The sequence below is a fragment of the Carcharhinus amblyrhynchos genome, chromosome 23 (assembly GCF_965287045.1).
Source record: "Carcharhinus amblyrhynchos chromosome 23, sCarAmb.v2.hapA, whole genome shotgun sequence".
Classification (NCBI taxonomy): Eukaryota; Metazoa; Chordata; class Chondrichthyes; order Carcharhiniformes; family Carcharhinidae; genus Carcharhinus; species Carcharhinus amblyrhynchos.
In genome coordinates, this window is record NC_137346.1 from 25,730,017 (window position 1) to 25,755,765 (window position 25,749).

Sequence of the window (25,749 nt, forward strand, 5' to 3'; positions counted from 1 at the left end):
GGTTGATGGGTTCTTGATAAGAGAGAGGATTAAGGATTATGGGGAGAGGGCGGGAAAGTGGAACTGAGCCACGACAGATCAGCCATGATCTTATTGAATGGCGGGGCAGGCTCGAAGGGCTAGATGGCCTACTCCTGCTCCTATTTCTTATGTTCTTATGTTCTTATGAGTTCAGTTTCAGCCACTTCCAGTTTATTATTTTCCCCTTGCTGGTCTCCCTGCTGTGATTTTGATAGTTGCCGTTGAACAACGGTATGGTCTGTATTCCATTGTAGAAGTTGTAAATGCTGACCTGATACAGTGACGGAAAAATCTGAATTCATGTCATCTTCATATGATTTATTAAGGATCTCACTCAAAGGAACATAGGCCTAGGCTTGTTCACATGGCGATATAAATTAATTTGAAGAAATTATATTTCTGGGACCAACATTACAATAACATTTGAATTAATTTGGTTAGCAGTCTCCAGGATATTGGTTGAACAAAGCAAACTTCATAAGAATATGTGAACTAAAACACATGAACTGAGATGTATTATTGAGAGAAGGGCCAATTCAAAGAATATTCAAACCTTTGCAATAATTTATATATTTATGATAAAAGAAAAGGAGATAATTTTCCAAGGGGCTTTGTCCATTTCCAAACATAGCCTCTATGGATTGGGATGGTGATATGTCCATGGAAATATTTTGCTGGTTGCCTGATGCCCAGTCCTACATCTGGGATTTTCCACTTAATCAGTGCATTTCACGTCACTAACATTATATCGCTGGCATGTAATGGTGCCATGAAGAGCAGATAGTGATCAATACTACTCCTCCAAACTTTAACACGCAATTCAACAAAGAACTTTCCCTTTCAGCTGCCATGTAAACAATTGGCTCAAGTATACTGCTGCAAACGCCCGAGGTGTGTAGCAGTAATTTTTCAGCCTCCCGCACTGCTGGGACCCATGATACAGGCAGGAATTATTCTTATAAAGTTGACACTGGATAACAGCCAGAGTCAGTGGCAAGCCAATGACGAGAACAGAATTGGCACAGGGAAAATCTTTGTGACAGTAATGACCATGTTCTCAACTGTCAGATAACCCACTGGCATTAACTGCCAAGGTTTCTACATGTAGGAAAGCCATTTGGACAAGTTAATAGAGGAGTGGAAACAGGCACTGGATTTTTAAAGCATATAAATTGTGACGGAAAACTGAGGGGAACTGCTGAGCATATGGGGAACATACTTACAATATTATGGATTTTCAAAAGTCAAATGGCTTTCTCATTTAATAGCCAATACGGTAACATAAAATGATGGTTATTGTTGTTGGCATAATATTTTTGGAACTGTTCTGTGCTTTGCTTGGCAGAAAAAAAATGCACTATCTTCTATATCAAATCTATGAGTGAATTATAATGTAACTAGCATCTAAGAAGAAGTTTCAATCATTACTGTAGAATTATAAGAAGATATGGTTGCAGCTGCTTCTAACACAGTCTCAGATCTGACCAAAGAAAAGGCAATTAAATGTAAAAGTGCAAGAGAAAGCTTTCTTTAAGTTGCAGTGAGTTGGCAGTATGACATCACCAGTACAGTATTGCCATATCCAGGAATTTTTTTTTAGTGTGCTGTTGAATAACCTGAACTGCAGATGTTTTACAACAGAAAACTGGAGGCATGATTTTCAAAATGTTTTCAGTAAATAATATTTTAAGGAAATTTTAATTGTATACAGCTGTGTATTTTCTGTTATTTTTAAGTTGATATTACAGAAACTATGTGGAGAAGTACCATTTTTCCCATTGACGCCTTATTATATTAATTTCAAGCCATTTGCTATGGTGAATCACTATTTCTGACAAGTTCAGTGTTTCAAGTAGACATTACAATTGCTTAAACAAAATAATAAGGAAAGATTTGTCTGTACATAGTACCATTCACAACCACAGGATGTCTCAAAGCTAATAAAGTATTTTTGAAATGTAGTCACCGTTGTAATGTAGGAAACTTGGCAGTCAATCTGCAAGCTCCCACAAACAGCAATGTGGAAATGACTGAACAAGCCATTTTTGTGCTGTTTCTTGACGCACAAATATTGACCAGGATGTCTGAGATAATCTTAATGCTCTCCTCAATATGCAGTGGAATCTCTTATGTCCACCAGATGACACTTTTTTTAACATCTCATCTGAATGACAGTGGCTGGAGTTCTCCAGCTGTTCATGCGCCACTGCCAGCAAGAAAGGAAAATTTGGCACCTCACCAAATCTCCATTCATTGCAGCGAGGCCAGAGCTGTAAGCAAGGTCGGAGAATCCAACCCAGCATCTCCAATGGTATAGCACTTCCTCAATTACAGCCTAGATTTTTCTGCTCAAGTTTCCGGAGTGGGTCTTCAATCACAAGCCCTTCTGACTCGGGTAAGAGTGCTGCCAATCGAGTCACAGCTGACAGCTTAAAATAATGGCCTATCATTGTATTCCTACATTGCAACAGTGACTGCACCTTCAAAATGCACCTCACTGGCTGTCAAGTGCTTTGGGACATCTGGTGATCATGAAGGGTGCGATGTAGATAATGGAATTAAGACTTATGGGGAGCAGCCAGGAAAGGGGAGCTGAGACACAATCAGATCAATCTTGCTTTTCTTTTTTTTTCAAATTTTTGTTCCATCCAAAAAAACCGAATTCAAATTGAATCCAATTCATGGTCCCCATAAAAGAGACAAACAAGATCTAAGTTGCAAAAAAAAATTGCACCCCATCTTGGGCTTGATCAGACGCATCAGGCGGAATTATAGAACAATAGAACCCTACAGTGCAGAAACAGGCCCTTCAGCCTGTCAAGTCTGAACTGACCACAATCCCACCCAGGCCCTATCCCCATATCCCTAACATGTACCAGCTAATCCTTCTAAGCTACACATCCCAGGACACTAAGGGGCAATTTAGCATGGCCAAGCAACCTAACCCGCACATCTTTGGACTGTGGGAGGAAACTGGAGCACTTGGAGGAAATCCATGCAGACACAAGGAGAATGTGTAAACTCCACACAGACAGTGACCTGAGCCAGGAATTGAACCCAGGTCCCTGGAGCTGTGAAGCAGCAGTGCTAACCACTGTGCTACCGTGCCACCCAAAAAAATTCTAAGTGTCGGATTTGCAAGAAAACTGGAGTAATTCACGGTGTATTTTTGTCAGTGGGAGTTCAGACAAGAATGTCCCACACTCAGTGCAATATCATTAAATTTCAGGAGGTGGTGCCTGCTCTCGCTGGAGAAGCTGAAATCAGCACACTGAGTGGGCCACTGCCAATTTGTTAGCGCCAAGGCCGGAGCATTCACAGTGGCCCCGCACTACTGACCTCCCGATTGCTGGCCAGCTCAATCGCTGGCCAGTTCCCCACGACACCCACCACAGCCCACCCCGATCACTGGTCTCCCTTCTTCCCCTACCGATCCCGATTCCAGAATGGCACTGGGATGCCCCAGCCCCACTGATCGTCCCCTAGGCCCCGCTTCCATGCTCCATCCCCTTGGCACTGACCAATGCCTGATGAGCAGTGACAAGGTGCCTCCTAGGCATTGCACTTTGCCCCTTGGACAATGCCAGGGGGCACAGACTGGCACTGTAAGAGTGCCATTGCTGAGGGGGCAATTCTTCCCTGGCCGATTGCGGGGCTCTGATTGCCCCCCCTTTACTCCAGCTAGGTAGGACCGCTAGTTCCTCATTAGTGTAATCGCTGCTGGACTGAAATACTCTGGCGGGATGGGAGATGCTAGCGGGCTCGGAGATTTCTGTCCCTGGCCTGCTAATCACATGCAAATGAAATTGAATTGACCTTTAAATGGTCTTTTTGTCTCCCTGGCGATTTCTGGCACAGAAGAGAGGCCACTGGAAATCCGGCGCTGGAAAATGCAAGCGGGGCTTGAACACTCACACAAACAGCCACTGCGGGATCTCCCAGTCCGCTGCACTAATTTTTTAGCATTGTGGGATGAGAGAATTACAGTCTTCATCTTAGCCAAAAGGCTGAGATGGTTCTAAAAAATCACATCAGGTAAAACCTCAGTTAAACCTGATCATTGACTCTATCCAAGCATGGGAGATCAGCCTGCCTGATCATTGTAAGTTCTTATTGAATGGTGGAACAGACTTAGAGGGCTGAATGGTCTGCTCCTAAGTGCTAACGTCTTTCTTTCACCTTTAATTCCCACTTCCATTCCCTCAAATCTCACAATTAGCATTGCAAAAAATACTATCTGATCTTGGTCCTATTTCTGTTTGCGTGAGCGGCAATTAGCTACCATGTTGCTTACGTTACAACAAAAAAGTACTCAGTTGTATGTCAAGCACTCTGGGAATGGTTTATACAAACACTCCATCTATACTTCCCATTGCCTCGGAAAAGCAGCCAGCATAATCAAGGACCCCACTCACCCCAGATATACTCTCTTCCACCTTCTTCCACTGGGAAAAAGACACAAAAGTCTGAGGTGACCTAACAACTGACTCAAGAACAGCTTCTTCCCCACTGCCATCAGACCTTTGAATACCATTTATTAAGTTGATCTTTCTCTGCACCCTAACTATGATTGTAACACTAAGTTCTGCACCCTCTCCTTTCCTTCTGCATGAACGGCATGCTTGTCTATATAGTGCGCAAGAAACAAAACTTTTCACTGTATCCCAATACATGTGATGATAATAAATCAAATCAATTAGCATTGCAAAAAAAATCTGATCTTGATCCTACTTCTGTTTGTGTGAGCAATAATTAGCTGCCATGTTGCCTATTATAACAGTAACTGTACATCAGAAAAGGCACTCAATTGGGATGCCAGGTGCTCTGGAGCATGGAGGGGGAGGGGGGTGGCTTATACAAATACTGGCACAGTGGTTAGCACTGTTGTCTCACGTGCCAGGGACCCGGATTTGATTCCCGGCTTGGGTCACTGTCTGCATGAAATTTCCACATTCTGCCCAAAGCACCCAGTTTCCTCCGGGTGCTCTGGTTTCCTCCCACAGTCTGAAAGATGTGCTGGTTAGTGCATTGGCCATGCTAAATTCTCCCTCAGTGCACCCAAACAGGTTCGGGAACATGAGGCAACTTGGGGATTTTCACAGTAACTTCATTAAGGTGTTAATGTAAGCCTATTTGTGACACCAATAAATAAACACTAAACTCAAATCTCACAATTAGCATTGCAAAAAAATTATCTGATCTTAATCCTATTTGTAAACAGGGGCATCTTCTCCTTTACGTGTCCAGAAATCGAAGGAGATTGTCATCAACTTCAGGAAGCATAAAGGAGAACATGCCCCTGTCTACACCAATGGGGACAAAGTAGAAAGGGACGAGAGCTTCAGGTTTTTAGGTGTCCAGATCACCAACAACCTGTTCTGGTCCCCCCATGCCGACACTATAGTTAAGAAAGCCCATGAATGCCTCTACTCTCCCTGGGGCTTAAAGAAATTTGGCATGTCAGCTACAACTCTCACCAACTTTTACAGATGAACCATAGAAAGCATTCTTTCTGGTTGTATCACAGCTTGGTATGGCTCCTGCTCTGCCCAAGACCACAAGGAACTACAAAAGGTTGAGAATATAGCCCAATCCATCACGTAAGCCAGCCTCCCATCCATTGACTCTGTCTGCACTTCCCGCTGCCTCAGCAAAGCAGCTAGCATAATTAAGGATGCCACACATCCTGGACATTCTCTCTTCCATCTTTTTCCTTTGGGAAAAAGATATAAAAGTCTGAGGTCACGTACCAACTGACTCAAAAACAGCTTCTTCCCTGCTGCTGTCAGACTTTTGCATTAAGTTGATCTTTCTCTACACCCCAGCTATGACTGTAACACTACATTCTGCACTCTCTCGTTTCCTTCTCTATGAACGGTATGCTTTGTCTGTATAGTGCGCAAGCAATAATACTTATGTTAATACATGTGACAATAAATCAAATCAAATTTCATAGAATCTCTGCAGTGCATAAAGAGGCCATTCGGCCTATCACGCCTGCACCGACAACAATCCTGCCCAGGCCATATACCCATAATCTCATGTACTTACCCTGCTAAGCCCTAACACTGATGGGCAACTGAACATGACCAATCAAACCTGCACATCTTTGTAGTGTGGGTGGGAACTGGAGCACCCGGAGGAAAGTCACGCAGACACAGGGAGAATGTGCAAATTCACACAGTAAGAAGTCTTCCAACACCAGGTTAAAGTCCAACAGGTTTATTTGGTAGCAAAAGCTGACGAAGGAGCAGTGCTCCGAAAGCTAGTGGCTTTTGATACCAAATAAACCTGTTGGCCTTTAACCTGGTGTTGTGAGACTTCTTTCTGTGTTTACCCCAGTCCAACACTGGCATCTCCACATCATAACTCCACACAGTGATCTGAGGTTGGAATTGAACTGGTCCCTGGCGCTGTGTTAACCACTGTGCCACAAGTGCCATGCAACTGTCTAGTGCGAGTGGCAATTAGCTACCAAATTGCCTACATTACAACAGTGATTATACATAAGGCAAGGGACTCAGTTAGATGCCAGGCGCTCGGGGGCATTGGGGAAGTGAGGGGGGGGGGCGCTGGTGTTATACAAATACAACCTTGTCTCTCATGCTGCAGCTTCCAAAGGGTTAAATCACCACCGAGCTGCCTCTGACCCCGCCCTCTTGCGCCACTCGTCCAATCAGCAGGCGCGGGGTGGTGGGGCTTGGCGCCGGGCCACTAGGAGGCCGTGTGTGCCGCGGCGCCTGGCTGTCAATCAGCGGCGGGACGGGCTGCAGGCGAGAGCGGCGAACAGGCGCGGGGGGAAAATCGCAGCGGAGCGAACGAGCGGAGAGATGGCGGCGGTGACGGGCGCTGAACTCCCGGGGGGCAGGGGGCCATAAGCCTCGGATCGGGAAACACGGTGAGTAACGACGTCGGCGAATCGACGGTTAACGGTTATCATGAGAGGAAAGTAGAGTTTGTCGGCGGTTGGTTTCGTTTATTAATTTTTTTTGGAGGGGGAAAACAACAATAATAGCGGATCGCGGGGGCTCCGCTCCTGGTGGGCCGTTACTGACCGGGCGCCGTCTTCTTCAAACGGACCGCTGACTGAGCCTTCCGCTGGCTGCAGCTGCTCGGGCCATAGTCACTCAGTCACTGACCAGGGTGGACAGTACTTCGGCCGGAGTCCTGGAGCCTGCACTCTGACCGTTGCCCCGGGTTTGGGGGGGGGGAGCTTTTCGTGTGTTTTCCCTTCGCCTCCTCCTCTTCCATCAAAAATGATCCTCCTCTTACCTTCCTCATAATTTTTTTCGCACCTCAGTTGTGAGTATTTATCTGGCATTGAGCTGCAAATTCTGGAAGTGGTCGCTGTTTATAATTTTAACGCAGAATTCAACTGTGGAGGGCATCACTACTGAGTCTGATCCCCCCCCACCACCGTTGACAGGAACTGAAAGACCTAATTCCTCAAACTAGGATCCTTGGGGCTGCTTTTCACTAAGTAATCATTATTTCCCTTGACAGCAATGAACCAATTCAGTATCAACTGGGGGGGGGGGGGGGGGAGTTGTGCCCGATGATCCTCTCTGTCTGTCTGTGAGATGCATCTATTCACTGACTTGGCCAGCTAAATTACAACATTAATGTGACCACCTCTTTCCCCTCCCTCTGCAGTGGCTGTGGGTTTATTTTGGTCGAAGCCCTTGCTGCTAAATCCTCAACCCTGTTGATTGTGATGTGAGTTGTTCATACTGATCAGACTCAGATGGTCTCTTCCTCCTTTTGTTTTTCTTATTTCTTTTCTTCCCACCATTTGGTTCAGTTTCGATTTGAAGTGGAAGTGCGGTTTGAAGGACAAATGGTTGGAATTTATCTTAATTTTTTTTACAATACTTGTGGTTGTTGACATATGGCCAGTAAGTAAATGGCCATTAGAAGTTTATAATCCTCTCCTGCAGTGTGACATTTTGAAATGTCAGCATGTCTATTTAAACTGACTCTGATTTTAAATATGTGAAGAGCTTTATTTACTGCAAAAGGACAATCCAGTTCAGCTGAGTCTGAGATCTACAAGTCTGCATTTTGTCACAAGTTCAGCTGCCAAACTCTAATTTACCAATTGTAATAAATATGCTGGTTTCGGATTGATTTGAGGATTCTTGGGGCAAAATTGATGAGTAAATCCTGGGAAATAAATGATCATTTTTTAGCAGTGCATTTAGTTCTATATGTTTGTTTCTTTTTTGTTTCTTATCCTTTGTTATTGGCAGCTGTTGATGGTTGGCATCTGCACTTCAATTGTATGGTTACTTCCACTTTGAAGGATCAATTATGACATGATGAGTAATTTTTTAAGTGGAATTTTTTTTAACTTGTTCAGGCCATGTAGCCACTTATAGCAAAGCCAACATTTTATTTATTGTATGGTCTTATTTGCCTTGAATGTGCTGATGAGCTGCCTTCTTGAACCACCAAAAGCTAGTGGCATTTACTCCCAAATAAACCTGTTGGACTTTAACTTAGTGTTGTGAGACTTCTTGAACCACAGCAGGCTATGTATGTAGGTACTGCTTCAGTGATATGAAGCAGGGACTTCCAGAATTTTGAGAATGACTATGAAGGAGTGGCAATATATTTCTAATTCAACCTGGTGAGAGATAGGATGGGGACATGCAGATGGTGGTGTTACCATGCTGTTACTGCTCTTGTTCTTTCAGGCAGTAGAGGTCACTGGTTTGGAAGTTCTGACATTGGAGGCCATGCAAGTTGCTGCACTGCATCTTGTATCTGGCACCCATTGTTGCCACTGTCCAACAATGTTGAAAGGAGTGAATGTTAAAGGTAGTGAATGGGATAGTGATCAAGCAGGATGTGTTGTCCTGGATTGTTGAGCTGCTTGAGTGTTGAACGACCGAGTGGAGAGTCGCAATCCCAACTTTTGCTTTCATGGTGGAAGGGCTTTGGGGTGATAGAGTTTGGGTTACTTGTCACATGTTTCCCAGCCCCTCACCTGCTCCTTGTCACTGTTGTATTTATGTGGCTTTCCAGTTGAGTTTCTGGTAACTTGTGACTCGCCAGGAAGTTGATGGTAGGAGATTTAGTGACAGTAATTCTTCTGTATCAGAGGCAAGATTTGCTTCATAGCCAGGAAGATTGTAGAAAGCACAGATAGGAATTGAACAAGTTAATATGGGAGGAAAAATGAACAGGCAGCATTAAGTAGGACGCAAAACATTTTAGAAATGTATAAAGTTGGAGCGGTTGGCTAGGGGAAAAAGTGAATACATTAAAAATCTAAAGACTCAATCCTTATGGCACAGTTGGAGGCCATTTGGCCCATCAGATCTGTGCTGGTTCTGTGGAGCAGTACTGTCAGTCCTATTCCCCTGCTGTATCCTTACAGCCCTGCAAGTGTATTTCCCTCAAGTGCACCTCACTTTCCTTTTGAAATCATTGATTTGTCTCTGCTTTGACCACCCTTGCAGGCAGTGAACTCCAAGTCTTTACACCTTGCTGTGTAAAAAGAAAGTTCTTCCTCGCATCCTCCTGTACCTCTAGCCCAAAACCTTAAATCTGTGACCCCCTCGTTCTTTTACCTTCAGCTACTGGGAAGCAGCTTTTCTTTACCTGCTCTATTTAGATCTAAGCCAACCTTCCCATGTCTAGATCATCCCTCAACCTCCTTGCTCAAAGAAGAACAGCCCCAACTTGGCCCAACCTAATCTTATAGTCAAAATCCTCATCTCCAGAACCATTTTTGTAAATTTCTTAAGCATTCTCTCAATGAGTTCTATCCTTTCTACAGCTTTCATCTTCATGTAGAGACCTACGACATGGTTGAAGTATAAGTTGAATATTTTGCATCGGAGGGAAGTCGATGATAAGAACATAAGAAAATAGGAGCAGGAGTAGGCCGTCTAGCCCTTCGAGCCTGCCCCGCCATTCAATAAGATCATGGCTGAGCTGTCGTGGCTCAGCTCCACATTCCCGCCCTCTCCCCACAACCCTTAATCCCCTCTCTTATCAAAAACCCATCAACCCGCGTCTTAAAAATATTTAGCGAGATAGCCTCCACCACTTCAACGGGCAGAGAATTCCAGAGATTCACCACCCTTTGAGTGAAGAAGTTCTTCCTCAACTCCGTTCTAAACCGCCCCCCCCTTTATCTTGAGGCTGTGCCCCCTAGTCCTACTGTCCTTTCTGAGCGGGAAGAGTCTCTCCACCTCTATACTATCCATCCCATTCATCATCTTATACGTCTCAATGAGATCTCCCCTCATTCTTCTAAACTCTAACGAGTACAAGCCTGGTTTATTCAGCCTCTCCTCATAGCTCAACCCCTTCAACTCCGGCATCAGCCTAGTAAACCTCCTCTGCACTCCCTCCAAGGCCAAAATATCCTTGCGTAAGTACAGCGCCCAAAACTGCACACAGTACTCCAGCTGCGGCCTCACCTATGCCCTATACAGCTGCAGCAAGACCTCCCTACTTTTAGATTCAATCCCCCTCGCTATGAAGGCCAGCATCCCATTTGCCTTCCTGACCACCTGCTGCACCTGCAGGCTGGGTTTTTGCGACTCATGCACAAGGACCCCGAGGTCCCTCTGCACCGTCGCCTGCTGCAGTTTTTCACCATGTAAGTAATAATCCTTCCTACCATTATTCCTACCAAAGTGGACCACCTCGCACTTGCCAACATTAAATTCCATTTGCCATTTCCTGGCCCATTCGCCCAGCCTATCTAGATCCTTCTGCAGACTCTCCACACCCTCTGCGCAATTTGCCGTTCCACCAATCTTGGTGTCATCAGCAAATTTCGACACCCTACACTCGGTTCCCTCCTCCAGATCATCTATATAAATGGTAAATAGCTGAGGCCCCAGCACCGACCCCTGGGGCACCCCACTAGTCACCAACCGCCAATCCGAATAGCACCCGTTGACCCCCACTCTCTGCCTCCTATTTGACAACCAATCCTCTATCCACGCTAACACCCTACCCCCAACTCCATGTCCCCTGACCTTCTGCAATAACCTCTTGTGAGGTACCTTGTCAAACGCCTTCTGAAAATCCAGAAAGACCACATCCACCGGCTCTCCTCTATCCGCCGCCCTAGACGCATCCTCATAGAACTCCAGTAAATTTGTCAGACACGACTTCCCCTTAACGAAACCGTGCTGTGCCTGCTCTATCAAGCAGTTCCCCTCAAGATGCCTCGCTATTTCCTCCTTGATGACGGATTCTGACATTTTACCTACAACAGACGTTAAACTAACCGGCTGAGTAATACATTAGGAGCAGATGAGAATTATGCTCTAAGTCAGTGCTAAATCATAGCAGCCTTCTGCACTGTAGGATTCTGTGACTCTTCATCAAATTTTTTGTTGCATTTATCTGATTTTTCTTTGATTTTGATTTATGATTGTCACATGTATTAGTATACAGATGGCATACTGTTCTTCAAAAAGAAAAAAAGAGTGCAGAGTTGCAGTCATAGCTAGGGTGTAGAGAAAGATCAACTTAATGCAAGGTAAGTCCGTTCAAAAGTCTGACAGCAGGGAAGAAACTGTTCTTGAGTTGGTTGACCTCAGACTTTTATATCTTTTTCTCTTCCACCTTCTTCCGTTGGGAAAATGTCCAGGGCACATGGGGTCCTTAATTATAAGAACATAAGAACATAAGAAATAGGAGCAGGAGTAGGCCATCCAGCCCTTCGAGCCTGCCCCGCCATTCAATAAGATCATGGCTGATCTGTCGTGGCTCAGTTCCACTTTCCCGCCCTCTCCCCAAAACCCTTAATCCCCTCTCTTATCAAAAACCCATCAACCCGTGTCTTAAAAATATTTAGCGAGGCAGACTCCACCACTTCAACGGGCAGAGAATTCCAGAGATTCACCACCCTTTGAGTGAAGAAGTTCCTCCTCAACTCCGTTCTAAACCGCCCCCCCCCTTTATCTTGAGGCTGTGCCCCCTAGTCCTACTGTCTTTTTTGAGCGGGAAGAGTCTCTCCACCTCTATCCTATCCATCCCATTCATCATCTTATACGTCTCAATGAGATCTCCCCTCATTCTTCTAAACTCTAACGAGTACAAGCCTAGTTTATTCAGCCTCTCCTCATAGCTCAACCCCCTCAACTCCGGTATCAGCCTAGTAAACCTCCTCTGCACTCCCTCCAAGGCCAAAGTATCTTTGCGCAGGTGCGGCGCCCAAAACTGCACACAAGACCTCTCTACTTTTATATTCAATCCCCCTCGCTATGAAGGCCAGCATCCCTTTCGCCTTCCTGACCACCTGCTGCACCTGCACGCTGGGTTTTTGCGACTCATGCACAAGGACCCCGAGGTCCCTCTGCACCGTCGCCTGCTGCAGTTTTTCGCCACGTAAGTAATAGTCCTTCCTACCATTCTTCCTACCAAAGTGGACCACCTCACACTTGCCAACATTAAATTCCATTTGCCATTTCCTGGCCCATTCGCCCAGCCTATCTAGATCCTTCTGCAGACTCTCCACACCCTCCGCACAATTTGCCATTCCCCCAATCTTGGTGTCATCAGCAAATTTCGACACCCTACACTCGGTTCCCTCCTCCAGATCATCTATATAAATGGTAAAAAGCTGAGGTCCCAGCACCGACCCCTGGGGCACTCCACTAGTCACCATCCGCCAATCCGAATAGCACCCGTTGACCCCCACTCTCTGCCTCCTATTTGACAACCAATCCTCTATCCACGCTAACACCCTACCCCCAACTCCATGTCCCCTGACCTTCTGCAATAACCTCTTATGAGGTACTTTGTCAAACGCCTTCTGAAAATCCAGAAAGACCACATCCACCGGCTCTCCTCTATCCACTGCCCTAGACACATCCTCATAGAGCTCCAGTAAATTTGTCAGACACGACTTCCCTTTAATGAAACCATGCTGCGTCTGCTCTATCAAGCAATTCCCTTCAAGATGCCTCGCAATTTCCTCCTTAATGACGGACTCTAACATTTTACCTACCACAGACGTTAAATTAACAGGCCTGTAATTCCCCGCCTTTTGCCTGGCACCCTTCTTAAACAACGGCGTAACATTAGCCGTTTTCCAATCTTCCGGCACTTCCCCGGAATCCAGCGACGTCTGGAAAATAACCACCAAGGCATCCACTATAACCTCCGCCATTTCTTTCAGAACCCTCGGATGCATTCCATCCGGTCCTGGGGACTTGTCCACAATCAGCCCCTCCAGTCTGTCGAGCTATGCTGGCTGCTTTGTCAAGGCAGCGGGAAGTGTAGACAGAGTCAGTAGATGGGTAGCTGTTTTGCGTGATGTGTTGGGCTACATTCACAACCTTTTATAGTTTATTGTGGCCTTGGGCAGAGCAGGAGCCATTTCAATGTGAAACATCCAGACAGAATGCATTCTATGGTGCATCTGTAAAAGTTAGTAAGAATCGTAACTGACATACCAAATTTCCTTAGTCTTCTGAGAAAGTAGAGGCATTGGTGGGCTTTCTTCATGAGTGGAATCAGGACAGGTTGTTGGTGATCTGGGCATCTAAAAACTTGAAGCTCTCGACCATTTTTACTTCATCCCCGTTGATGTAGACAGGGCTTGTTCTTCACTACACTTCCTGCAGTCAATGACAAACTTCTTCATTTAGTAGATGTTGAGGGAGAGATTATTGTCGCCGCACCAGTTCTGCAGTTCAATTTAATCTTCCCAGACCTAAAAAGTATCTCTAAAATATTAGTACAAACCATGAACTAGGTATTTATAACAGCGTGAGGTGGTGAACTTTGGGAGGATAAATATGGAAAGGCCGCATGCTATGAATGGCATAAATTTGTAAAGTGTAAATGGGCAGAGAGACCTTGGTGTTCGTAGATATAAATTATTTAAGGTGGTTAAAGCATATGTAATGCATGTGTTTATAATTAGAAAAATATAATATAAAGACTGAGACAATATGCTAGAACTTTTTAAATCACTGGTTAGGCCTCAGCTGAAGGATTGTAGACAATTCTGGGCCCCAAATTTCAAGAAAGCTGTAAATGTTTAGAAATTACACAGAAGAGATTTATCAGCATGTTACTAGGGATGGAGGGGTTCAGCAATGAGAAAAGATTGGAAAACCTAAGACTTTGCTGCTTTGAACAGTGACCTAATTAAGGTTTTCAAGTTGAGAGCTTTTGCTAGAATAGACCGAAAGCATTCTTTCTAGTGAGTGGATCAATAACCAGAGGTCAGAGATTTAAAATCATTGACAAAAGATCTAGGGGGAGATGAGCTTTTTTTCACAAATTGTCATCATCTTGAATACTGAACTTGGAAAGGTGATACATAAATAATTGTAAAAAGTGATTGGAACTTGATCAAAAAAAGCATATACTTGCCATTGAGGGAGTGCTATGATAATTTACCAGACTGAATCCAAGGATGGCAGGATTGTCATATAAGGATAGATTGGGTCAACTGGGAATTTAGAAGAATGAGAGGGCATCTAATAAAACACGTAAAACTTCATTTCACATTTTCTCACAGTGAAACCCATACATGCGTGTAGCTAAACATGGACAATATTTAGGTTTGGGCTGATAATATGTCAAGTAATGTACCCACAAGGATGCAGGACAACCATTTCCAGGAGGAAGAGCTGAATCTCCTTGTCTTGATGTTAAAAGACTTTTTCTTTGTTCTCCACAATCAACTTCCTGGGGTGGATGAACAGCATTGACTGATGAGTAGTAAATAGAATCAGCTGCAAAAATGGCATGACTACTAAAGCAAATCGGAGATTGGATATTCATGGCTCATCTTTCAACTCCTGAAATCCTTTCCATCACCAATTAAACACTTCAGGCTTGTGACAGAATACATGCTTGGATGGGTGGAGCTCCAACTTTGAAGAAGCTTTGCAGCACCGAGACAAAGCCAGTGTGCTTGATAAAATCAAGCAGGAGGGTTTAAACTAATGTGGCAGGGGGATGGGAACCAATGCAGGAAGTCAGAGGGAAGTAAAGTGGTGACAAACAAAAGGCATGAAGGGGAAAAGTGGAAGGCAGAGAAAAAATCAAGAAGGACCACAGTAGAATCCAAAGACTGTACAGAACTCAGTGAATGGGTCCAGTAAGGCTAAAGAGAAATAAAAGGAGAGCATACAAAACATGACAGGATAGATGGTCAGAGGTATGTTTGCTTTAATGCAAGGAGTATGACAGATAAGGTGGGTGAACTTAAAGTTGGATTACTACATGGAACTATGTTGTGTGGCCATTATGGAGACTTGGATGAAAGAAGGGCAGGACTGAGTGCTTAGCATTCGAGGACTTAGATGCTTCAGGTGAGATAAAGAGGATGACAAAAGGGTTGGTTGCTTACTGATGAGGGAGAAGGAGGACAGTTTGATGGGATCATACAGTGAGGCCATATGTATGGAACTCAGGAATAGGAGTGGTGCAAACACACTGTTGGGACCGTACTACAAACCTCCCAATAGCTGGAGTGAAATGGAGGAACAGATATGCCAGCAGATCATGGGAAGATGTTGTTGTGATGGGCGATTTTTAACTTCCCCAATATAGACTGGAATTCCTTTAGTGCCAGGGATTGGACAGGGCAGCATTTGTTCAGTATGTCCAGGAGTGTTTCTTGAGGCAATATGTAGCTAGTCCAAGGGGCTATCTTAGACCTGGTTCTGGGAAACAAGCCTGGACAGGTGACTGATATCTCAGTGGGGGACATTGTGGGAACAGTGATCACAATTCTATAAGTTCACGATAAAAGTAGTCCCAGAGTGAAAGTACTAAAGTGGGGTAAGGCTAACTATGATAGTTTTAGGCATGAGCTGTGGGATGTAGAGTGGGGGCATCTGTTTGAGGGTAAATCCACAACTGATATGTAGGAGTCATTTAAAAGTCAGTTGTTAACAATCCAAGACAAGTGTGTCCCTGTAAAAATGGAGGATAAAGATAGCAAGGTTCAGGAACCCTGGATGACAAAGACAATTTAAGAGCTTGGTGAAAAAGGAGGAGGCATAGATAAATTTCAGGAAATTGAAAACGGATAAGGTCCTTGAAGACTATGAATACAATAGGAAAGAGCTTGAACAGGAGGGCAAAAAGGGGCCATGGCTGGCAGGATTAAGGAGAATGTCAAGGCTTTTTATGCGTATATGAGGAGGAAGAGGGTAGGTCCACTCAAGGACAGTGGAGGGAATTTGTGTGTGGAGCCAGATGAAGTGGGTGAGGTCCTTAACGAGTACTTTACATCAGTATTTACAAGGGAGAAAGATGTGGTGGATGGTGAGTGTAGAAAGGAGGATGTTGACATTCTAGGATATGTTGAGATAAAAAAGAAGGAGATATTGGAGGCTTTTAAAAACACAAAGATGGATAAGTTCCCAGGGCCAGATGGGATCTATCCCAGAATACTGTGAGAAAAGAAATTGCTGAGGCTTTGGCCAAAATCTTTGTACCCCTCTTAGCCACGGGCAAGGTACCAGAGGATTGGAGAGTAGCTAGCATCGTTCCTCTGGCTAAGAAGGGCAGAAGAGACAATCTAGGAAAATTCAGGTCTGTGAGCCTTGCATCAGTGGTAAGGAAATTATTGGTGAAGATTTTTAGGGACAGGATATATTCACATCTGGAAGAGAATCGACTTATTAGCGATAGGCAGCATGGTTTTGTGAAGGGGAGGTGGTGTATCACAAACTTGATTGAGTTCTTTGAGAAAGTGACAAGATAAATTGGGCAGGGCAGTGGATGTTGCATACATGGACTTCAGTAAAGCCTTCAATAATGTTCCTCATGGCAGGCTGCTACAAAAGGGAAGTCATATGGATCCAAGATGAGCTGGTAAGGTGGGTACAAAGTTGGCTTGGGCATAGTTGCAGTGGAGGGGTACTTTTCTAACCGGAGGCCTGTGACAAATGGTGTTCCACAAGGATTAGTGCTGGGGCCTCTGTTGTTTGTAATATATAATGATTTGGAGGAAAATATAGGTGGTCTGATCAGTAAATTTGCAGATGATACAAAAATTGGGAGAGTGGCGTATAGTGAGAAGGATTGTCAGAGGATACAGCAGGAAAGATGGCAGGTGGAATGTAACCCAACCAAATGTGAGGTGATGCAGTTTGGAAAGTTTACTGCAGAAAGAAAGTATACAGTAAATGGTACAGCCCTTAAAAATATTAGTATACAGAGGGAGATAGACGTGCAGATCCAGAGTTCCCCAAAGGTGGCAGATCAGGTGGACAAGGTGGTCAAGAAGGCATATGGCATGATGGCCTTCATTGGTAGGGGCGTTGAGTATAGGAATTGGAAAATCATGATATATAATTTTGGTCACCACACTACTACAAGGATGTTGATGCATTGGAAAGGGTGCAGAAAAGATTTACCAGGATGTTGCCTGGTTGGAGGATATGGACTATGAGCAAAGGCTGAACAAACTTGGATTGTTTTCATTGGAACATCAAAGGATGAGAGGGGACCTGATAGAAGTTTAGAAGATTACTTCGGATTTGGATAGCGTGGATAGTCAGTCTTTTTCCCAGGGTTGAAAGGTCAATTACTCGGGTCGTAGGTTGAGAGTGAGAGGGACAAAGTTTTTAAAAGAGATCTAAGGGGCAAATTTCTCATACAGAGAGTGGTGAATCCCCGGAACCAGAGGAGGTGGTGGAAGCAGCTTTTATAACAACATTCAAGTGGCATTTGGATAGATCTTCTATTTTATGCTTTACTTTGTATCTCTTGCTCGAATTTCTTGTACCTGATAGTTTGGAAAAGTTTATTCTTGGGACAAATGCCGAAATGTGGATAAATTTGAAATGAAAACAGAAAATGCTGGGAAAACTGAGCAGTTACAGCAGCATCTGTGGAGAGAGAAACAAGTTAATACAGACTTGGAACATTAACTTGTTTCTTTCTCCACAAATGCTTTAGACGTTATGTGGAGATAATTTCAGCCTGAGCGTTTTGAAAAATGAGAAAACTGAATGGAGGAAACAAAAAAGCTTTGAAGTGATGGTGAAGCAATTTTCTAAACAAGACATGGGCACCTACCTTTACTATTTGTATTATAATTCTAGAGATATCTTGAAGGAATTCTAATAATTTTTCATTTCAATTACTTTAATTTTTATGCAATGGAATATCACTTACATCATTGCTTGTTGTTCTAGTATTCATGAACTGACATTTTTATTTGGAGGCTAATTATCCATTATAATGCGCATCATTGTGGGTTAGGTGTCGGAGCTGCTTGTTGAAATGGGTCGTGAGGCAGAGTAAGACAAAAGTGTCATGATGGACAGAGGTTGAGTGGGCTGGATATGTGCGCATATTCAAGGGCTTGGAGATTTAAGTTGACCAAAGTAGAAAAACTGTAAGCAGCTGGTATTGAGAGTAAAGGGAGAAATAAAATGCATTCTTGTCCAAATTTGATGTTGCTTCAATATTGTGTAATTGGTTCAGTGGAGAGAGAATTTGCATTAGTGTCTTACTACATCACTGTAATTGACATTTCACAACCAGTTAATTACTTGAGAAAGGCATTCATTCTCATCTAGGTCATTACAGCAATTATTTTGTGCACAGAAAGGTCCTTCAAATGTCAAATACAATAAACACCAGCAAATAGCCTGTTTCTTGTAAGTTGGTCGAAGTACAAGAGTAAGAAAGTCCTGTGGTCTCTTTAGTTAAGGAAAGATGTACTTGCCTTGGAGGAAGTGAAGCTTCCCTGGACTGATGCATGGGATGAGAGAATTGGTTGCTGTGGTCCAAGAAGCCAAGTTGTATGGATCTATATAATGTGGAGTTTAAAAGACTAAGCACTGATCTAATTGAAACATAAGCTTCTCAGAAATCTGGAAGATGTAGATACTGAGAGGCTGGTCCCTTGGCTGGAGAGTCTAGAATGAGGGGGCATAGATTCAAGGTTCGGCATTGATCAATTAGTGAGATGAATTTGTTCAGTTAGAGAGTTGTGAGTCTTTGGATTTTTCTACACTCGAGGGCTCCAGATATTCAATCATTCAGTATGATCAAGGCTGAGAGATCAAGGGATATGGAGATTGGGCAGGGAGATGGAATTGAGGTCAAAATAAGCCATGATTTTGTTAAAACACTGAGCAGCTTGGGGGTCAGTATGATCTCCCATTTCTTGTGCTTTTGAGCTTCTTCCTTGAATAATGCCACGTGGTTAGAAAAGTTATGCAAATCTGTGTGTTTTAACCTCTAATAGTGAATACAAACAGTAAGTCAACTTTAATTGCTTAAATGTGATTTTATTTATTTTTGAAGATAGAGAATAGCCAATACTTGCAATGTATAAACTAAATACTCACTTGTTCGTTACTTCAGGCTGATTTCCACTCGCTAATGAAACCTGGTCAGGGTTTTGACGCATGGCTGTCAGCCTTTCTCTTCATCTGGATGATTGTCTTCTGTGAATGTTGGTCTTGAGTTTTCTGAACATGAGCTCTTTATTTTTGGTACATTTCAGTACTTTAATTCTCATCAAAAAAGCCATTTCAAATTAAGTCCAATCATGGTCACCTCATGAGGGGTAAACCAAATTCAGGCTGGCAAGAAGAGACATTGCAATTCATCTTGGGCTCGATCAAACGAGATCCAAACTGACAGGGTGAGGCATTGCACCGCCTCTTGGGCTTGATCAAATGTTTTACCTTAGCCAAAAGGTCGAGCTGGCTTTGAAACTTTGCATTAGGTAAAGCTCAGTCTAACCTCTGGTTGCCCTGATCCTTTACTCTACCCTAGATTAGGACTCTCAGGCATCAGCACACCCTGAGTGCAATGCTCCCCTGCCTGACCATTGACTCTCCTCTGCCAGGCTCTTTGTGTTAGCATTCTTATACCCCAAAAGTTCCTTGGCAACTGGCTAATGAACTGATCAGAAACCAATTGCATTGTTCGGTTCAGCCAGTTGGATAGAGCCAGCACAGAGAAGGTCAGGACTCTTCAGAGCTCATGTTCATGCCTAGGTAGGCCACTTTCCAATGCCTAGACAAGGAAACACTGGCTCTAAAAAGTCAGCTCTTTTGTTTGAGAACAAGTTGTGACATTGTTTAACATCTTGTGCCATTTGGTATGTTTTAGGTCAACTTGGCCACAGGTAATCCCAGCGTACGTTAAAAAAAAAATCAACCTTTGCCAAAAATCAGTTCTGTCTGCTTGAAAAGCTTTCAGCATATTAAAAAGTTAAATCTCTGCAGGCCATTCAACCACAGAACTCTGTTTGCTCCATATTGATTGTGTGATACTATGGACACCAATCAGTAACATGAACAATTCTATTATAAAAACAGAAAATGCTGGGAAATTGCAACAGGTCTGGTATTATCTGTGGAGAGAGAATAGAGCCAATGATCCAGTCTCGAACCGTTAGCTCCATTCTCCCTCCACAAATACTGTCAAGACATGCTGAGATTTTCCAGCACTTTTTGCTTTTTTTTTCATTCTCAGTATTTTGCTTTTATCCAACAGTATTATCTTGACTATCACCTTACAGATCCTTTTGTTTTAAAGATCCACTTAAAAACATGTAAATAGTTCATTAAATTTCAATCAAATCACCCCCTTGACTGTGTAAGTTGCAGCGGATACAACACTGGTTTGTGTAATCTCTCCAATAACTTAACTCTTGGTGTTCAGGTAACATTCTGGCAAATCTGGACTGCACTCCCACAGAGGCTAGTATCCTTCCTAATACATGGTGGCCAAAACTGCTCACCATGCTCCACTTGTGATCTGAACAGGGTTTTGTATTCAAATCCTCCAGATATAAAGGCCAGCAATCCATTTCTCTTTTTGAATTATTTTTGGATCTGTTCATGAGATTTTAGTGATGTACGTTCTTACGTCCCCACTACTTCGGACTCCACTGTTTCTAGTTTTTCGTTATTTAAAAAAATACTGTATTATATCCTTTTCAATCCAAAATGGGCCGCCTTTGTTCAAATTGAAATTCATTTGCTCTTGTTTTGTCCATTCAGGTAATTTGACAGTGGAGATTCTTGTGAGAAACCACTAATCACAGCCTGCCATTCCCTACCTTTTATTCTTACTCAGCTAATTTCCTAACTAGGCCTATAATTTACCTATAATTTCAGGAGGTTCAACTATGGTTGCATTGTCAAAAAAAAAATCAGCCAGGTTTGCTAGGTGAGACCTATCCTTTAAAATTCAAGTTGGCACCTTTTGATCGTGTGGAAATCATGTTCAGTCATCCTATCCTTAATTTTCGACTTGCAATTTTACAATAATGGTCTGGAATTCCCTGGTTTTCCTCACTTGCTGATTTTTCAGAGGTTTGGGGAACTCTTTAAAAAAAACTTTCCTTTGCAGGTGGATGAATTTTCTTCGATAATGTTCCTAGATTTGAATACAAGTCAGTTTGTTACTGCCATTGATTTATCTGAGGGTTAGCATTCAAAATGTGCAGCAGGCGAATTTTGCCTCAACTGAACATAGTCTGCAAAAAGGGGGTGAAAAATGTAAGGAAGATCACATTTTAGCTTAGATTATGGCTCCTCCATAGTCCAAATGGGCTGAACAATTGCAGGAGGAGGTGTCTGTGAGAGTGGGAAAATAATGCAGTGTTTGATTGGAGGAGCAGTGCATGTTGGGGAGACAGAATCTGTGAGGAGTTGTTCTTCCAGTCGCAGATTCTCTGTTATCCCTGCTTGCTAGTCTAGGTCTTCCATTCACAGGTTCCCTCCTTCCCACTCTTGCACTACCTTTAGAAATAGAATCTATAATTGTACGAACAGCAAAGGCAAGAGGCAGGAACCTGTGATTGAACATTAATTATTCTGGAAGAAGCAACTGACATATTTGACCACCCATTTTGGAGGCTGAGAATAGGAAGTAGAATGAAACAGACAATTGAGGAAGCAGTTACAACTCAGTAATGATGTTGGGAGCAAACCTGGGAGAGTCATCTATACTGAAAGTGTCTTCCAAGGTCAGCAGCCATTGGAGGGTAGGTCAACTGAGGTGGTAATTATAGGAACCCATGAATAATGATCGGGTGATGGTGGGTGGGCATTGACAAATGAGAAGAAAAATTATGAACCATGCAGAAATTCACTTATGTTGCGTTATCAAGTAGTTGGAGATAAATCTGATTTTAGTTCATTATTGTAAATTGGGAATTATATTTAGGTGATGAACAGAGAGTTTTTAGGTGACAGGCTACATTAGCCCGGAGATGATGGCTTGTCCCCTTGCTGAAGCTTCCCTGCCAATTATTTAATCTAGCAAGGTGATGTTCTGTTGTTAGTATACACTTCAGCAAACCAAGTTTTGTACCATTTGCACAACTATTGTGAACAATAAATTTTCCCTGAGGAATTAAAGATTTAATTATATGTAATCCTTCCATCTGGTATCAGCACAGTGGTTAGCACTGCTACCACATTGCGCCAGGGACCCGGGTTAAATCCCCAGCTTGGGTCACTGTGCAGAGTCTCCATGTTCTCCCTGTGTCTGTGTGGGTTTCCTCTGGGTGCTCCAGTTTCCTCCCACAGTCCGAAAGACGTGCTTGTTGGCCATGCTAAGTTCTCCCTTGGTGTAGCTGAACAAGTGCAAGAGTCTGGCGACTAGGAGATTTTCACAGTAACTTCATTGCAGTGTTAATGTAAGCCTACTTGTGGCAATAATGCAGAAACTTAAACTTAATTGTCCAAAGAAGGAAACGTTAAAGAGAAAATCAAGAGAAATGCAAAAGGTAATGTGACTAGGTGACGGGAACAACCTTTGGGGACCCCTCAGTGAGAATATTTGATTCTTAGGGATGTTTCTCTTCATGTAAAACTGTCAAAAGAAATACCTGCTTAAAAGTTGTATTATATCTGCAGCTGAAAGCTAGGTTCCTTTAGTGAGAGGTAACTACTTGTACATAAATCCCTTTAAATTTAGAAAATTAATGAATCATACAGTGCATTGTCATTCACTAAATAGAACACCAATTCATGAAACATCTTTCCATAAAACGTTTGTGATGCTTGAGTTCAAACTGCAGTAAATTCTTGGATATCATTTGAAAGATTTATACTGCTTTCAATTTTCAACTATGCTTTCTTAAAAGTGCAGGGTTGTGACAGGTTGTTTGTGTACCATTGTGTATTTTGAAGCTTTAAGCATAGTACTTTGATTTTATGTAGCAAATATGTTTTTACATTATTTTAATAGTTTTTTTCCTACCTGGTAACTGGTAGGAACTGGCACATACTTGGCTTGCTAATAAAGAGCGCTTTAAACAGCGCATACTGGTATGTTAGTTAAGTATACACATGCATTTTTCAGTGCCATCTTCATTTCAACCTTCTGCAATGGAACAAATCTGTCATTGAGATTCCATTGAGCATGCGAATACAGGGATCAAGGCCCAATGTAATTAAATGTTTTAGGTTTGAAATGTAAGTGATAAATGCTTTCATTCATCCATTATCATCCAACTTCATAATTGTGCTTCTCTAACTATTGTAAATATTACATCTTTACAATTGTTTAAATTAAAAAAGTGTAATCTCATCCATCATGCTTTTGAATTGTGTTCTTTAAGAAAATTATATTTAATTGCAGTTGGATTTACGTCATCTCAATCTTCACCAAAATACTGCAACTTTAATGATGAGAGAGTTCTGTATGTATGATAACCACTGTTGATGATGAAGATCAAAGCCAAATCAAATTTAGAATTTTTATTGTGTGTTGCTAGCAGGAGCTATGTTGTTGTGGCAACATTGATCGGGGGGCAGTGCATCTTATTTGATTAACGCTTTAATTATACATTTTGATACACTATTTTAAACCGTTCCAGTATAATGGTATATCTCGGCCTTTTGGCTAAGATCAAGTGTAGTATCAACATGCTGCGCTTGGTTGTAGTTGTTAGGTTTCATTTCAGCTTCATTTGAAGCAATTTTTAAAAGCGGGATCTCGGCCTTTTCGCTAAGATGCAAATGAGATCAAGCCTTGGAGGAGGAGCTATGCCTACTGCAATTAGCTTGGATCATGTAGATCAAGCCCAGGACAGGACGTGAGAGCCCTGTCTTGTCAGCTTGGATCGGGAATGTCTCAACTTGTTGAGATTCTGAATTGGACTTGATTGGATTGAATTGGAATAAAAACAAACAAAAAGTACATGCTTGCTCAAGGGAGAAGTTTTGACGAGAATTCAAAAAACAAAGTTGATTTTTGGTGCACGTGATTTTTTTAAAACTGGTTTGTTATTTACAGCTTACAGTTCATAAATAAAAATTCAGTTTGGAATTAATTTGACTTGGCAACATATCACAAACTTATTAGCCTTAAACTGACTATTCAGTATAATAGAATATTGTTGACATTGTGCAATATTACTGAATGTATTACATCTTTATATATTTTTTCCCATGTTTTTAGGATAGAGTTTTGTTGCACATTTAAGATAAACATTGAAACATGATTATAGCTAAGAGAATAGGGATAAATGGGTCTTTTTCAAGTTGGCAAACGTTGACCACTGGAGTACCACAGGGATCAGTGCTAGGCCTTCAACTATTTACATTGATATCAATAACTTGGATTGAGGGACCAAATGTATAATAGCTAAATTTGCTGAGATAAGCAGGAAAGTAAGTTGTCAAGAGAGAGTAAAGGAATATAAATGAGGTTAAGTGAGTGGGAAAAAGTTTGGCAGATGATGTACAATGTGGGGAAATGTGAACTTATCCACTTTGGCAGAAGGAATGGTAAAACAGTGTGCTAAATAAATGGAGAGAGATTGCAGAACTCACTGGTACAAAGGGACCTGAGTCTCCTGATACAAGAATCACAAAATGTTAGTATGCAGTTACAAGAAGTGACGAGGGAGGCAAATAGAATGTTGGCATTTGTTGCAAAAGAGAGTGGAATAGACAATTTGAAATTTTACTGCAGCTGCACAAGGCCACGACTAGAGAGTTGTATATTTAGGTCTCCTTCTTTGAAAAAGGTTATAATTGTATTAGAAACATCTCAGAGAAGATTCACTGACTCAGTGCTGGGATAAAGGACTTGTTTTATGAAGAAAGGTTGAACAGAGCAATGACCTACCCCATTTAGAGTTTAGAAAAATGAGGTGATCTTACTGAAACATACAAGATCTGAGGCGATGTGAAAGGATAGACTCGAGGAAAATGTTTCTACCTTGTGGGGCAGACTAGAAATAGGGGGCACAATTTAAACATAATAGGTCTCTTTTTTAAGACGTATGAGAAGATTTTTTTTTCTCTGAACATCATCAGTCTGTGGAATTCTCTTCAGAAAGCAGTGGAGGCTAGGTCATTGAATTCAAGTCAGAGTTGGACAGATTTTTGATAGACAAGGGAGTCATGGGTTTGGGGCAGACAGGAAAGTGGAGTTGAGATCACAACCAAATCAGCCACGATCTGATTGAATGGCAGAGCAAGTATGAAAGACTGAATGGCCTGCTCCTAATCCTATGTTCCTACAGTCATGTATTCTGTACTAATCTATTATGAAATTACAAGTTTTTTGTTTTCTAGATGGTAACGTTTCAGACCTTCCATGTTGCAGCACAAACAGTTCTAATACCTGTGATTGGCATAGCAATGTACACAGCCTTTTTCACTTTGACCCTCAACCAAAGTAAATGTACATGCAAAATGCAATTGTACTCAGAATATTCTGTGCTTTATTTGCATTTACTGCACTGGCATTACTTAAACATAGAACAGTACAGCGCAGTACGGGCCC

The 25,749-nt window shown here is 42.5% G+C and overlaps 1 protein-coding gene and 1 pseudogene across 2 annotated transcripts in view; both read left to right on the forward strand.

Moving 5' to 3' along the window:
* The first annotated feature begins 6,810 nt into the window (after positions 1–6,810).
* The window catches only part of LOC145357326 (protein-tyrosine sulfotransferase 1-like), a 65,602-nt gene continuing 46,663 nt past the window's right edge, over positions 6,811–25,749 (forward strand). For both annotated transcript variants that reach the window (XM_080210569.1, XM_080210571.1), the window contains exon 1: positions 6,811–6,919. The gene's annotated coding sequence lies outside the window, so the exon portion shown is untranslated. The remainder of the gene's footprint in view (positions 6,920–25,749) is intronic.
* LOC145357674 (U2 spliceosomal RNA) lies at positions 23,840–23,987 on the forward strand (annotated as a pseudogene).